Genomic DNA, 15,020 nt, shown 5'->3' on the forward strand with positions numbered 1-15,020 from the left:
TTTCCTTCTGCCAGGGCCAGTCGAGGAGGCCATGACACCAGACCATGTCAACCTGGTCTGAAGTTGCTCTGGATCAGGGTAGTGCCCACAGACGAGAGATGAGGCCAGCAACGTAGCAAGAGAATGAATAACCTTCTCTGCTCAGCCAAAGTGCGTGCCACCATCTTCTCTCTGCTACATCATGCTACCTCTGTCTCTGCTCCTGCAGATATCTCCCACCGATCTATCATGGTCTACCATTTTCTGTATTACATGTGAATTTTTTTCCTCATTCAAGACTTAGTAATGACTGAGAGATAAATTGGAAGCTGTGTGGCTTTCCTATTCCTCAAAAAGGCTGATCAGCAAATGTTGTCAGGATTGGCAATAATTGGATTCTCTTATAGTCAGTGCATGATTCAGGGATCTAGCATCAGACAGGGTGTGCCCACTGAAGGCTCCCTTCACTCCTCATGACCCTGTATACAGGACTTCAGGTACCAGGCACAGATAGTTCGTAGTTGGGATTGCACATTGCCATCAATCTTCCTTTCTACATGTGTCTCCGAACCTATCTAATTATCAATGGTAGAAGATAACCCACTAGTGAGTATTAGCATGAAGAGGCACTTGCCTTCCACAACTAGGGGTAGGTTATTTCATAATATCCACCAATCACTTCTCTTACAACGTCTGCAAAAAAATTTTTTTTTAAATCAGTGATTGGGGACTGTCTTTTCACGAACATGTTGTATTGTTTAACATTCCAATCTCTTTCGAGAAGAGTATATTTCACAAATTCTTTCTGGCATCCACCTTACACTGAAATTAAAATAAGAGACTAATCATTTCCTATTTCAGATTTGATGCCTATTTATAAAAATGCGCATATTAAACCTTTCCTCTGTGTAACATGTAAGTCAGAGCCATCCCTTCAAGAGTAGATTCCTAGCTCAAGCAACAATCAAGCTCCCAAATGCAGCAGTCAGAGCAACAAATCTAAAAAACAGCTACACCAGCAGGCACTGCTGCGTTCGAAAACTCAAGGGGACATCTGGAAATTCCTGAACTCATTTTAACAGACAAAAGTACAGATTGGAGTTTGAGTATACCATTTGGTCCTTTGAACCTGCTCTATTATTCAGCGAGATCATGGCTGTATCTGACTATGGCCTCAATTCAACATTCTTGTCTAACCCTAACCTTTTGACTCCCTGTTTAATCAAAAATCTATCTGTCACTGCCTTAAAAAATATTTGATGATGCTGCCTCCACCGTTCTCTGTGGGAGAGAGTTCCACAGACACAAAATTTCCTCAGTGCCACTTTGTCCCTAGTTCTAATCTCTCCTGCATAAGGAGGAGCATTAGTTTAGAATCCACCCTGTCAAGTCTCCTCAAGATATCATGTTTCAATAAGATGAACATTTTTTTCTCAAGTGAACCATTTCTGCACCCATTTCTGATTATAATCTGCTGTCTGTCGGTTTCCCAATACACTGTATATGCTAAAGTGTTCCTGCAACACCATGAGTCCTTATCTTGTGCAGCAGCACCTGATGTGGCACTTTGTCAAATGTCTTCTAGAAATCTAATTACACCATATCTCCAGACTTACTTTTCACCACCTTACTTGTTACAATTTCAAAGAACTCAAATAAATCAGACAAACACAATTCACAAAACTGAGATGATTCTATTTGATTGTGTTGCTATTTTCTAAGTATCATGTTATAACCTCCTTAATAATAGATTCTGGCATCCTTTTCATGTGATAACAAACAGGCATTGAGATTTCTTCTTAGCGACTCCCTTCTTTCTTCAATAGAAGAGTTGCATTCTGATGGAATCTAGGGAATTTTGGAAAACTGAAACCAATGAATCCATTACTTTGACAGTCCTTCTTTTAAGGTTCCAGGATTAAGTCCTTCAGAACTTTGGGACTTGACAACTCCTATTTCTAAGCATTTATCAGTACCTGCCCCCAGTGATTGTAATGTTTGAAGTTCTTCCCTCTTTTGTAGAGCATGGGGAATTGTACCTTTACTCTGAATATAGCTACTGAGCTTGTTATGCCATAGTGACTTTATAGCTGTAGGGCTTTCAGTAAGATATCTTTTGTTTTATCCTCTGCATAAAGTCTGTTGCTATTCAGTTATGAGTGTAAATCTCACATTACCACATCATTCACTGCTTGGTTTTCAAATATTTCTGACATACCATTTATATCCTTTACAGTGAGGACAAGATATCTGTTCAATTCACATGCGTTTCTTTATTTTCCATTATTAATTCGCCAGATTTGCTTTCTGGTTATCAATATTCACTTTACTTACACTTTTCTTTTTAAGTATTTGTAGAAACTTTTCCCTCTATTTTATATATTTCTAGCTAGCTTTGTTTTTTTTACTTGTTTGCCCCTTTTAAAATCATTTTTTCTGCTTTTTATTATATTCTGTCCAATTTTCTGAACTATCACTACTTTGTTGCACAATTGTACACTTGTTATTTCAATGTGATACCATCTTTATTTCCTTAGTTTGCAGTAGATAATGCATGCTTTCCCTAGAGTTGTTCATATTTGAATGAATCTCTCCTGACATAGAATATATTTTAAAATATCTGCCACTGGATCTCTACTGACCTATCACTTAATCCAATTGTCCAGTTCACTTTCATTAGCTTTTTCCACTTAGTCCCATAATTGCCTTTATTTCAATTTAAAATTCTAGTTTTAAACTCATTTTTCTCTCCCTCAAACTGAATGTGAAATTCAATCATGTTATGTAAACTGCAACCTAATATATCTTCCACTCTGAGGTTATTACTTAATCCCGTGTTGTTGTATATTACCATACCAAGAAAAACTTGCTCTATTACACATTTACCTCAACTCTTTCTTTCTGTAGCTCTTCAATGAATATCTGGGCCATTTAAACTTACTAGAATGTGCTGGCTACCCCATGTAAGAAGGAGTTGTCACTGATCTATCCTTTAAAATCCAGTGCTGTGAAAAAAAGCTCTATTTCAGGTATACCCCGCATATCTTAAGACGCCAGGATCACAATTTACAAGCAAAAATGTAAAGACTCAGCATTATTGTACATATAGGCGTAATGAATTCACACACTGATTGACAGTCCTTGGAAGATTCAGGATTGTACATCATCCATTTTTGAACACCAGAACTTTATTTGAATAGAGGAACCAGTTTTGACACTATCATATTATTTCATCATTTCATTTTTGTCTGTTGTATGATCTGCGGTATGATAATATCTTGCAGAATCTGATGATTTTGGGTTGGTTAATTGCATGATATATCCATGCTAATAAGCTTTTAATAGAAGAGTCAGAAGCAGAGCAGTAACATAATTGTCAGGCAAAAACGTTTGTGAGGCAGGAATACAATAATTTTTTTTTAAATGGCAGGAGTCAGCCAAAGCTTTTGTTTAAGCTTTTTTCTGCTCTGGCTCTTGGTCTCCTCCCCCAGTGGCTCATATCCTTTTGTATGTAGACAGCAGTTCTACATGACTACTGGTGTGAAAAACAAATTGCAGGCTTGAGTGCCTACAACAGCTGAGTTTGCTCCTCGATCAGTCAGAGAGTTGCTCAGTTAATTTGAGGCAGCTTGTGTTAATGATAAGGTTCATTATTTTTCTGCCAGGTTTGGGTGGTAGCCACACAGTTATTCTGACTGTGAACTAATGGAAGGTTTGGGGAATGACAGCGGGTGTTTTGGGACACTGAACAAGTTGCCACCCACATAAAAGAATCTTTGAAAAGCAATTATATTAATGCTCACCCAGCATTCTTTATCCTGCACAATGTATGCAAGAAAATAAAGCATCATTCTTTTAAAAAGGAATGTTTTCTTTTCAAATTAGTACCTCCTTTTACATAAGTTACTGCTTGAAGAAGCAAATCTCCTGATAACTAGGTCAATTTTCAAAGCAGGTGTTGGATGATACACGTGGCTTAGCTACAAAACATGACCTTGGCTTAGCAAAATAAACATTTATAAGGAGGCTTTTGAAATAGAGCCAAATTCTCTTTCTGAATGAATGCCTAGTTATTGTTGGAATATTAACTTTTGGATTTTTGGATTCATTTTAGTTAAGGGATATTCTTCCAAGCAAATAATATCTTTGAGTGATATCAACACATAATATTGATTTCAACAAAGGTCAAAAGATTTACAAATATCTTTGATTACAAATATATAGATCCATATTAACTATTAACTGCTTGCCTGTCGGTGACGTTCAAGGCCACAAAGTTCTTAAATAACCTTTGTTTTAAGTAGGGCTTCGTAGGGCTACTCTCTTTTAAGCAAATCTTGTAGTAATCATAATAGGAAGTATAAGCCAAGGGGGAATTCCCTTGGAATGTGCTTGCTTCATAACACTAGTGTCAGAAAGATCAGATTTAGAAACCGTTCACAGCTCGTCTGTTTTCTTCACTGTCTGGCGACAAGCTGCTGTGTTTTAACAAACCAACTGTAACAAGCAAACAGTTACCAACTGTGAGGTCTCAGCCACAAGGAAAGATGTACATAAGTTCTAAATCAAAGCTGCATTTTTAAACTGAACACCTGGTCCTGTCCATCTATTAACTATCAAGAGAAGTGGCACCAATTTCTGGAAATTCCATAGGATTTCTAGGTCGTGCTTTTGGATTGCTATTATATTCAAATTCCAAAGCATCTTATCCAATTGGATACCAACGTTCAAATTCACACTGCAGTTCCTAACAGCCCAAATTTCAGATCTAAAATGCAAACCAACCAACTTATTCTGTGCAAACCTGATTTCCTCAGACAATATTTTATGCCATTTGGAGTTTTAGTGCTTATTATAGATTAAATATGTGAAGGTTAGCACAAAGGTCAAGCAGACTAAGGTTGTAATTACACCATTTTGTTTTGAATGGCATTACGAATCTAACAATAGGCATCTACAGCTATATCACAAAATTTGAATGGATAGCACACATAATTTTGGTACAATCAGTACCATTTGGGTTCCAAAAGAGTATTTGGAAGCACACCTCTGCTCCTGTTCTCCATATTCACCATTACAGTGAGTATTTGCGCATATGCAGGGGATGTGATTCTGGGTAAATAGAACAGAATAGAATATCCTCTGTTGTCACTAAATCATTGCCACTGTTCCTTATATGTAATCCCTTGTAATATATACCACAAAGATGTAGCTCTTGTTGAGAATAATTTCTTGAAGTTTCAAAATACACTAGTATTTCCAAAGCAATAAGATCTCAGACTTACACAGTCTGAACTCTGTGCTTACTGATTACATAGAGCAAATCCATAGTAACTGCAAGTAAGCTAGTTTTTTTTTTGTTGCTGAACATGAGGAGGGTATCTTTATACTGGAATGTTCCATTCAGGTCCAGTGGAGGATGAAGGACCATTGGGTTCCTCTGAATGGGGGTGGGTCAGGGGGAGTGGTGTGAAATGTAGGCTCAGAGCCTGCAGGGTGTAAGAGATCTGGGAAAAGTGTAGTTGGAGGTCTGTGAGGGAAACATGGTGTCAGTTCAATAGCTAGTCAGGAGTTAGATTATGTATTTAATAGTCCAACTTTTCCCAAGTCGCTATTTTGCTTACTTTCATTGGATCCTAATTCAAATGGAGACATTCAGAGGCTTCCGGATGTAATCAAACTGCTGAGCGGAAAATTCAAAATCCCGGGGAATTTCCATTGGAGCTTGCCACCCTTGCCACCCTTGGCTCCCTTACCCTGGTTGTGGGTCAATTTCTCCTGCAATGAAACAAAGGGAGAGATTGATTATGATGGAATAATGGACAAGTTGTTAGCAGTGATACAGGAACAGGAGCAGTGATGAGGTTTGCCCAGTTAATGGTTAGGGAAACACAGTGTTTCCTAACCAAAGGAAGAGTTAGTACTTTGGGAGAATGTGGTGTGTGAGATCAATTGAGTGCACATGGTGCATGAAATAAAGTTGGAATCCATGAGCCTAAGTGAAATGTGTGTCCAGTGGCAGAGTTAGATAAGTCCTGACCCTGTGAGTATGAGATAACAGAGAGAAGCTGGTACCAATTACATTTACAGAGTGCAGAATATCACTGACCTTCTCTCTGCATTACCAGGCATTCCATTTTATCTGAGACACTGCATTGACCCAGGCTGCTATCTCAGTTCAGGCTGCTGTGTCTGTTGGCATGAACGCCTTTGATGGTTAGTAGGATAAAGCACTGCCTCCTCTCTGCAGGTACCCGCACCTCCAGGTCAGTGTTGGCGAATGGGGTATCAGCCTCCATATCAATGTCATGTCCTCAGTTTTAATTCTTCAGCAAAAACAGTGTAAGGACCAGTTTTGGTTCCCAGAGTATAGCTAGCCTTTAAATGTGGTGTTAGTGGAGTCAACACTGGAAGCAGTGGCTAGCATTTCCTTCTTTCCTACCATCAGATTCCCAAAGAAGTCTCCCAAGTCTATGGATGCATAATTAATGAGGTCATAAAGTTATAGAGATCTACCAGCGCAGAGCAGGGTCCTTTAGCCCATGGAAGTTATGTAAGTCTCAAACAACCACCTAACTATTCTAATCCTATTTTCCAGCACTTGGATCATTGGCTTGATGTCACAGTGCATACCTAAATAGTCCTTAAATGTTATGAGAGCTTCTGACTCTGATACGATTACAGGGAATAATTTCCAGATTCCCATCACCCTCTGGATGAATAGAGAATCTTTACATCCTCTCTAAACATCCTGCACAATTCCTTAAATTAATGCCTCCTTGTCATCGAGACCTTTACCAATGGGAGAAGTATCTTCCTGTCATTCCTATGCCTCCCATATTTTTAAACAGCTCAATCATGACCCTATTCAGTCTCCTCTGCTCCAAGGAAAACAATCCCAAGTCTAATCCAAACTTTCTTTGGAACTAAAATTCTCCATCCCAGGCAACATCTCAATGAATCTCTTCTGCACCCTCTCCAGTGCATTTACATCCCCTTTCGAATGTGGATTCCAGAACCACACACAATATTCTAGTTGTGGCCTAACCAGTTCCAGCATCACCTCCCTGCTCTTAAATTCTATGCTTCAGCTAATAAAGGAGTGTATCTCATATGCCTTCTTAACCATTTTCATCTACCTGTCCCACTATCTTAAGGAACCAGTAGACACGCATACCAAGGTGTTCCCTTGTATCATGTATTATTTTGCTTTGTTCTACCCAGTGCATCACCTCACATTTATCCAGGTTAATTTCCATTTGCCACTGATCATCCCAGCTGACCAGCCTGTATATATTATCCTATAATCTCCTCCACAATATTTACCATCCCACTAATTTTCATATTTTTGTGAACTTACTAATCAATGTTCCCACATTCAAGTCTAAATAGTTTTCGATCTACCACAAACAGGAAGGGCCCAACCAGACGCAGGTTTCCTGTCGCGAAACAACCTCAACCATTACCCTCTGCTTCCTGCCACTCAGCCAATTCCATACCTAATTCACCAAACTTCTTTGGATTCCTTGGACTCTTACCTTCACTATCAATCTCTCATGTAGGACTTGATCAAAAGACTTGCTGAATCCAAGTAGACTACTTGAATATATTGGACAAAAGTGAGGACTGTAGATGCTGGAGATTAGAGTCGAGAGTGTGGTGCTGGAAAAGCACAGCAGGTCAGGCAGTATCTGAGGATCAGGAGAATCAACATTTTGGGCATAAGCCCTTTTGCCTGAAACTTCGATTCTCCACCTCCTCGGATACTGCCTGATCTCCTGTGCTTTTCCAACACCACACTCTCTGCTTGAATATATTGCCCTCATCTACGCATTTGATCACCTCTTCAAACAATTCAATCAATTTGATGAGACATGACCTCCCCTTAATGAAACCAAGGGGAAGAGAAGAAGATTAGGTGAGAACAGTTGCTTTGAGCCATGGCAAACTAGGCACCATGAGTTTCACTTGACAAAACACTTTAAGTCAAAAAAGGACAATTCAAAACTTCGTGTCAGAGAAGGAGGAAGAAATGAAAGCCTTTGTATTCAGATATCGTTTCTGCAAATTCAAAACAACTAATAACAGTGCAATAATATATGACTGTATAAAGGTAGTTATTCATGCATAAGGAGGAGCTATTTTACCTATTTTACAATGAATCTTTCCTGACATTTCAATATCAGAAACTGAGTAAATATCTCCGACAAAATTCTGGGCAATTTGACAAACAGGAATGAAAGAAAGTCATGCTACCTTTGATGTGACATTCCATATTCTATTTTGAAAATATCTTGTAAACTGTCTCACATGACAGCTTGACTACGCAATGGCATTTTAATGTTTAGCATGTTGCATAGATTGCTAAGTGAGAACATTCTCTGTATTGACAAGAAAGTTAGTTAAATCAAATATGAGGCATGTAGTCTGAAGTGCTCCTGGCATTGTAATAAGTCAAGGATTAACTGGGAATTATGTCAATCTTATCAAAACTATTTTAAGGACAACATGATTTTATTTATTCCTGGAATGTGGGTAATGTGGGCAGGACCACATTGATGTCCCATCTCTAGCTTGTCTGGTGCTGGCCTACACTTGAACTGCATAGTCTTTTCAGTGATGATATTCTCACATTAGGGTTATAATGTCTTCCACATAGATTAGTTTTCAATTGCAATTTCCACTCTTTTGTATAGCAGTAAATATGCACACAATAAAGCATCACACACAACAATGGAATCGAAAACTAATTAATTAATTTTAGTTTTTATGATTAAGGATTTCTTTTTTTTTAATCGGAACACACGAAATATTCCTTGGTTTTTTCATGACCTTTTGTCATATATTTGACATCCATCTCCTGGAACAAGAAAACTTCAATTTAACATCTCATCCAATAGACAATATTTCCAATGCACTCAACTATTGGCTAGATTGTATGCTAAGTCCTGGAGTAGGTCTGAATCCACAATCTTCTGTCTCTAATTAAGAAACCTATGACTGAACCAAGCTAAAACATTGATGAGTGCCTTTACCAGGTATCCACTAGAACAAACATAACATTGAAAAAATTCAAATAACGTGAACAACCATCTTGCTGGCTATGAAGAGGAATAGCTTTAACAAATGTCATATTCGGTACACATAGGGAAGTGATAGCATAGTTATATTGCTGCTGGAATAATAATCCACAGGCCTAGATAATGCTCTTGGGCACCATGTTCAAATCCATGATGATAAATGGTGAAATATGAATTCAAGTTGAATCTGGAATTAAACCTGTAATGAAAATTTACAGGAAAAACGCAGGACAAATCCAACACAGCCAATTACTGCCCTTCAGTTTACTCTGGATTATCAGTAAGATGATCGAAGTTGTCATCAACAGTGCTATCAAACAGCAAATGCTGAGCAATTATCTGCTCAGTGACACCCAGTTTGAGGTCTGCCAGGTCACTCAGCTTCTGAACTTATTGCAGCCTTGATCCAATGCACAAAAAAGAGTGGAACTGCAGAGGGATGGTGAGAGTAACTGCACTTCACATTAAGGTAGGGTTTGATCAAATGTGGCATCGAGAAGCCCGAGCAAAACTATGGTCATGGTGGGGGGAACTCAGAGTTTGTTGGAGTCATTCTGGCACATGGGAGGATGGATGCAGTTGTTGAAGGTCAGTCATCTCAGTTCCAGGACATCACTGCAGGAGATTCTTGGTGTACTGTCCAAGGCCCAACCATCATCAGCTACTCCATCAATGACCTTCCTTCCCTTATAAGGTCAGAAGTGGTGATGTTCGCTTATGGTTAAACAATATTGAGCACCATTTATGGCTCCTTAGATACTGGAAGAGTCTATGTCCAAACGCAACAAGATTTGCATGATATCCAGGCTTGGGCTGACAAGAGGCAAGTTGCATTCACACACACAAGTGCCCAGCAAAGACCATCTTTAACAAGGAGAGATTCTAACTATTATCCTTTGAAATTCAATGGCATTGCCATCATGGAATTCCTCATTAACCACAGAGATTCATAGAATCCCTACAATGCGGAAACAGGCCATTCAGCCTATTGAGTCATCACCAACCCTCCAAACAGCATTCCACCCAGACTTACCACCCCTCCATCCCTGTAAACCTGAACTCCCATGGCTTATCTACCTAGCTTTCACATCCCCAGACTCCAAGGGCAATTTAGCATAACCAATCCACCTAACTTGAACATCTATGGATTGTGGGAGGAAATCGGAGCACCTGGGAGGAATCTCATGCAGACACAGGAAGAATGTACAAACTCCACACAGGCAGTCATCAAAATGTGGAATCAAACCCATGTCCCTGGCGCTGGGAGGCAATATTGCTAACCACTGAGCTATTGTGCCATCCAGGTGGTGGAGGTGACAAACACCCTGGAGGTTCCAATTAATCAGAAAGTGGACTGGACTAGCCATATATTATGCTGCTGCAAGAGCAGGTTTGAGGGTAAGAATCCTGCAGCAAGTAACTCACTTCCTAACTTCTTAAAGCCTGCCCACTATCTACGAGGCAAAAGGCATGAGTGCAATAGAATACTCTCAACTGATTGTAGCTTCAAAGACACTGAAGAAGCCTGACACTATCTAAGACAAAACAGATACTCAACTGGCACATTCATAAACATTTTCTCCCTCCACTACCAATGCTCAATAGTAACAGTGTGTACTGGCTACAATATGCACTGCAGGAATTCACCAAGCTTCTTAGTCAACAGCTTCCAAACCCATGGTCACTTCTATCTAGAAGGACAAAGGCAGCTGATACATGGGAGCTCCACCACCTGGAAGTACATTGCTGTTCCTTCTGTGTCCCTGGGTCAAAATCCTGGAACTCTCTCCCCAGCATATTGTGGTTCAACCTACAGCAAATGGACTGCAGTGGTTCAAGAATTCAGATCATCATAACCTTCTCGAGGGCAACAAAGAGGTGAGTAATAAATACTGGCTCAAGTTAAGAGATGCAGAAATCTTAGCCTCTGACCTGCTCCTGCAGTAATATGGCTACTGGAGACGGCAGCTGCACAAGCACACCGTCGTTCATGTACAAACCAGTACAGGCACACAACCCAGGCATTAGCAGTGGGATAAGGCACCCTGACATTGGCAGAGACAGTGCAAGCCAAGTGCACTTGCATAACTCTTCCAGTTGCATTTTCAATCAGCCTCAGGCTTTTCTAAACAGATTACCTGGCTACTTAACTCATTTCTGTTCATGGGAGATCGTTCTCACAAGCTGCTGCTTCATTTATGCAGATAACGGTTTAAGAACAGTCCATTGACGGTGACCTATATTGGAACAAATTACAAATTCTTTCTTTCACAACATTGACCCCATGTCTCTCCCTTACTGAGGCTCTAAAAATCTACCAGGAGGTTTTTTTCGTGTTGGCCTCTTACCTAAGTCTAAAATGTTTATTTTGTCTGTATCGAGCAACTAAAATTATGCATATTCCAAGGATGTCAAGTTTTATGGCATCAATATCCCCCATAATCATCATGTCCCTTTGTCAGAATAGCCTTTCTGCAGATGGTGACACTGTGGTATCTCCGAGCTGTTGCCAACAGTTAGTTTCAGCAGATGAAGGGGACGTTTCTCTATTCCCTTACCCTTACACTGATAATCTGATCAGAAGACTGTATCTGAAAAAGTTTCTGATTTTGATATTGTTATCTTCATTGTTATTAAATAATCCAGATTCGTTATTGTATTGTAGTGATCACGTGTAACATACAGTCTGTCTAGATCCTGGGAAAGTGGTGTAGGTAACGGTGATATGCACATTGTTTATGTTAGGAACCCAAACTCCTGTAAACTTTTACTTAACTGCCTTAAAAGAGGTGTAAAGGAAGTGCTTTATTTGAGTGACAGGAGAGTTTCTAAATTCTACAAAGCAAAAGTAAGGCAATTTGGCAGAACAATTCTCTATGAATTAGTGCAAATCATCAAGAATATTGAGCAGTTGGAATTGAAAGACTCCAACTTCTGAAACCTTCCAGGTTTGCAACTTCTTTTTGCAATTTCAAACACATCCATAAAATTTATTCAGAAGTGCCAGATTCCGAATTTCACAGACCTTACAGAAATCTTCACTAATCAAAGAAAAGAACAGCAATAAATCCCCAAATTTCACAACTTCCAAGATGTTCCAAAGGGTTTATGGCTAATAAAGCTGTTGTCTTCAGTGCCTGCTAAACCTCCATTCCTTGGTTACTGACTCTCTCTAACTCCCCATCACCTCTCTGAGACTGTTCACAACTATCGGGCCATGTTTGACCTTAAGATGAGCTTCTGACTGTCACTCAGACAACCTAATTCTACTACTTTAACAGGGCCTGACTCCACCCTTAACCTGTCTATTACTGAATCACTCATCCATTCCTGTGTTCCCTCTAGACCTGACTATTCCAGTGCCAGCCTTCCACTTTCTCCCCTCCATAAACCTGAGGTTATCCAATGTACTTATTCACATCAAGCCCCACATCACCCTTGATCTCACTGATTTGCACTGGCTCGCACTTTAATCACACCTCAGCTTTTACATTCACATCCTTATTTTCAATTCCTTTCTTGACCTAAATTCTCCCTATCTCTGGAAACTTCTCCAGCCCTACAAGATTTCTGCACTCATTCCAATTTTAATTGGTCCAGTATTTTCTGTGCCTGCAGTTACCTAGGGGTGCTAAATTATGGAATTGCTTCCCTGCACTTCTCCATCGCTTTGCCTCATTTTCCACTTTTAAGATACTCCATAAACATCTGACCCTTTGATCAAGTTGTGGGCCATCTCACCTAACATTGCTTAATATGGTTCAGTCACAAAATTTACTTTGTAACACTCCTGTGAATCACCTTGTGATGTTTTACTGCATGAAAATGCACTATATAGAGTCACACTGTTGTTGGACCTTTCAGTTGTAGTCACAATTTGAATACAAGAAATGCAGCAGTCATTTTGCACACAGCAAGGTCCCACAAAACACAACTACAAAAGCAACTCATCTATTTCAGGCAAAGGATGACGGATAAATGTTGACCAGGATATCAGGAGAACTTCCTTGTTCTTTGAAAAGAATCGTTTATGCTCACCTTAAAGGCTAGATGTGTCTCAGTTTAATATTTCATTACAATGAATAACACCAGTAGCAAATGCAATGATTGTTTCTTCATTACGTATTTCTGGAGAATAAAGAACTTCTTATCTGAAAGGTAGATTGACATGATCCATCTTTCTCTGTTACGTGCCAGGAGAATCCTCAATCAGGCCAGGTTTTCACACATTCTGTTATCAAAGGATCTCTCGTGGTTCTCCATAGTGGACTGTACAGTCAGCGAGCGAGCAATCTGAAGAGTGGCCAGAAGCAGGAGGCTTCAGCTTTACCAGCTCATCCGACTGAAGCATGATCCCAGACATATAACAGAGAAAAATTGATCCAAGATGGAGGACGGGAAAAGTTTCTGGCTGTAACAGCAGCTCCTTTTTTGAGGTGTTTTAGGTGTTGGTGGTGATTTCCTCGAATTCCAGAAGCAGCATTTAATGTTTTATATGCTATTGCATTGTTTTGGAACTTTGGAGAAAAACAAGTCAAAACAACAGCACTTTTAAAAGGGAGAAGAACAGACAAAGGAAGCACATAGTGAGGTCATTGCAGGAGAGAGACAGAGAAAGAAACCTACATTGCTAATTGACAGAGTTAGCACTTACTGCCTTTGCTGTTGAATTCATGTATGATGGCCACCACTTGGAATCATAGGAAAATCAACTTCTTTCCACTTGCCTCATAGACAGAATTGAATCAAGGTCATTGTCATTGGACATCTGTCCATAGAGGCCATAGTTAACTGGGATAGGCAGATCCATGGAGCACAGACAAACCCATACAAATTAGGCAAGGTCTACATTACTAGCAAAGCTTTGCTAGATGTGCTGAACATAGCATGAAACCTTATATAATTTCACATAAATTATGGTTATGCTTGCACAAAAGTGTCACATTGGTCAGATGGCTTACTTTGCCTGTTCCCTCCCACATCTTGTCAAACACTGTGCCTGTACTGGAGAAGCATGGGATCTATTTAAATGGTCTGAACCCGTAAGTGCCGATGGATTTAGATCGAACCAGATGCAGTTCACCTGCTGCTCCATTATTATCCAAAATCACTCACTATACCAATAAAGTCTGAAATTATGAAGGTGTGGCTGTTACACATTCTCCCTGGCGACATGACTCAATGGCAAAAGTAGGCCCACAACCTTATGCTCCTGACTGATTCAGCATAGAATTATGTGAAGACAAAACAGGCTGCTTTTCAAGACAGTGTAACCATCATTCCTGTGAAACAATTAATTTACTAAGGCTGCTATTGAATTCTGAATTGCTGGCAAAATTCTGTTCCCAATGCGAGCTCACCTAATTTACAAAAGTGTTTCAGTCTTCCGTGGACCGGCCCTCTTTAATAATATCTTTAAAATACATTTACTATTTTCAGTGTTGGTTTACTGTAGTTTGCTTGCTGATACGCATTTAACAACTTTTCTATTTAATATTTCAAATAAAAGTGTTCCGTGTGTATTTTACTGTGCAAGATTTTTCTGAATTTTATTTATTTTGTGGTAGTGCTTATTTTTCCCTAGCAACAAACGTCATGCGTGTGCAAGTGTCGGACACGGTGAAAAACAAGTGTGTAAATCTTTTTTTCTGAATGTTATTGTGTTAGAGGGGCTGTACAAATGAACAATGCTGTAATTGCTGTCATACTGCAAGTTTCTCCAAACAGTTGACAGCTTGAGAATTCCTTTGAATGCATCCATTATGTATTTGATTTCAACGAGAAGGGCAATCTTATGAGGGGCTCAAATTACCTGAAATAAAAAACAGCTCAAGCAGTAGGTTCACTCTTGTTAAAAGCCAGGAACAATGTTTATAGAACATGCTGTTCTACCTGGTATGTCAGGGAAAGATTTTCTTTGTTGCTTCCACTTTATTGTCGAGGCAGTGACCAAGCTGGGCC

The 15,020-nt window shown here is 39.5% G+C and overlaps 1 long non-coding RNA gene across 1 annotated transcript in view; it reads left to right on the forward strand.

The window, feature by feature from the left end:
• Nucleotides 1-14,522, forward strand: part of LOC140485639 (uncharacterized) — a 160,749-nt gene extending 146,227 nt beyond the window's left edge. The window contains exon 3 of the long non-coding RNA XR_011962397.1: nt 13,257-14,522. This is a non-coding gene — a long non-coding RNA (uncharacterized lncRNA). The remainder of the gene's footprint in view (nt 1-13,256) is intronic.
• The last annotated feature ends 498 nt before the right edge of the window (nt 14,523-15,020 follow it).

The sequence above is a fragment of the Chiloscyllium punctatum genome, chromosome 2 (assembly GCF_047496795.1).
Source record: "Chiloscyllium punctatum isolate Juve2018m chromosome 2, sChiPun1.3, whole genome shotgun sequence".
Lineage (NCBI taxonomy): Eukaryota > Metazoa > Chordata > Chondrichthyes > Orectolobiformes > Hemiscylliidae > Chiloscyllium > Chiloscyllium punctatum.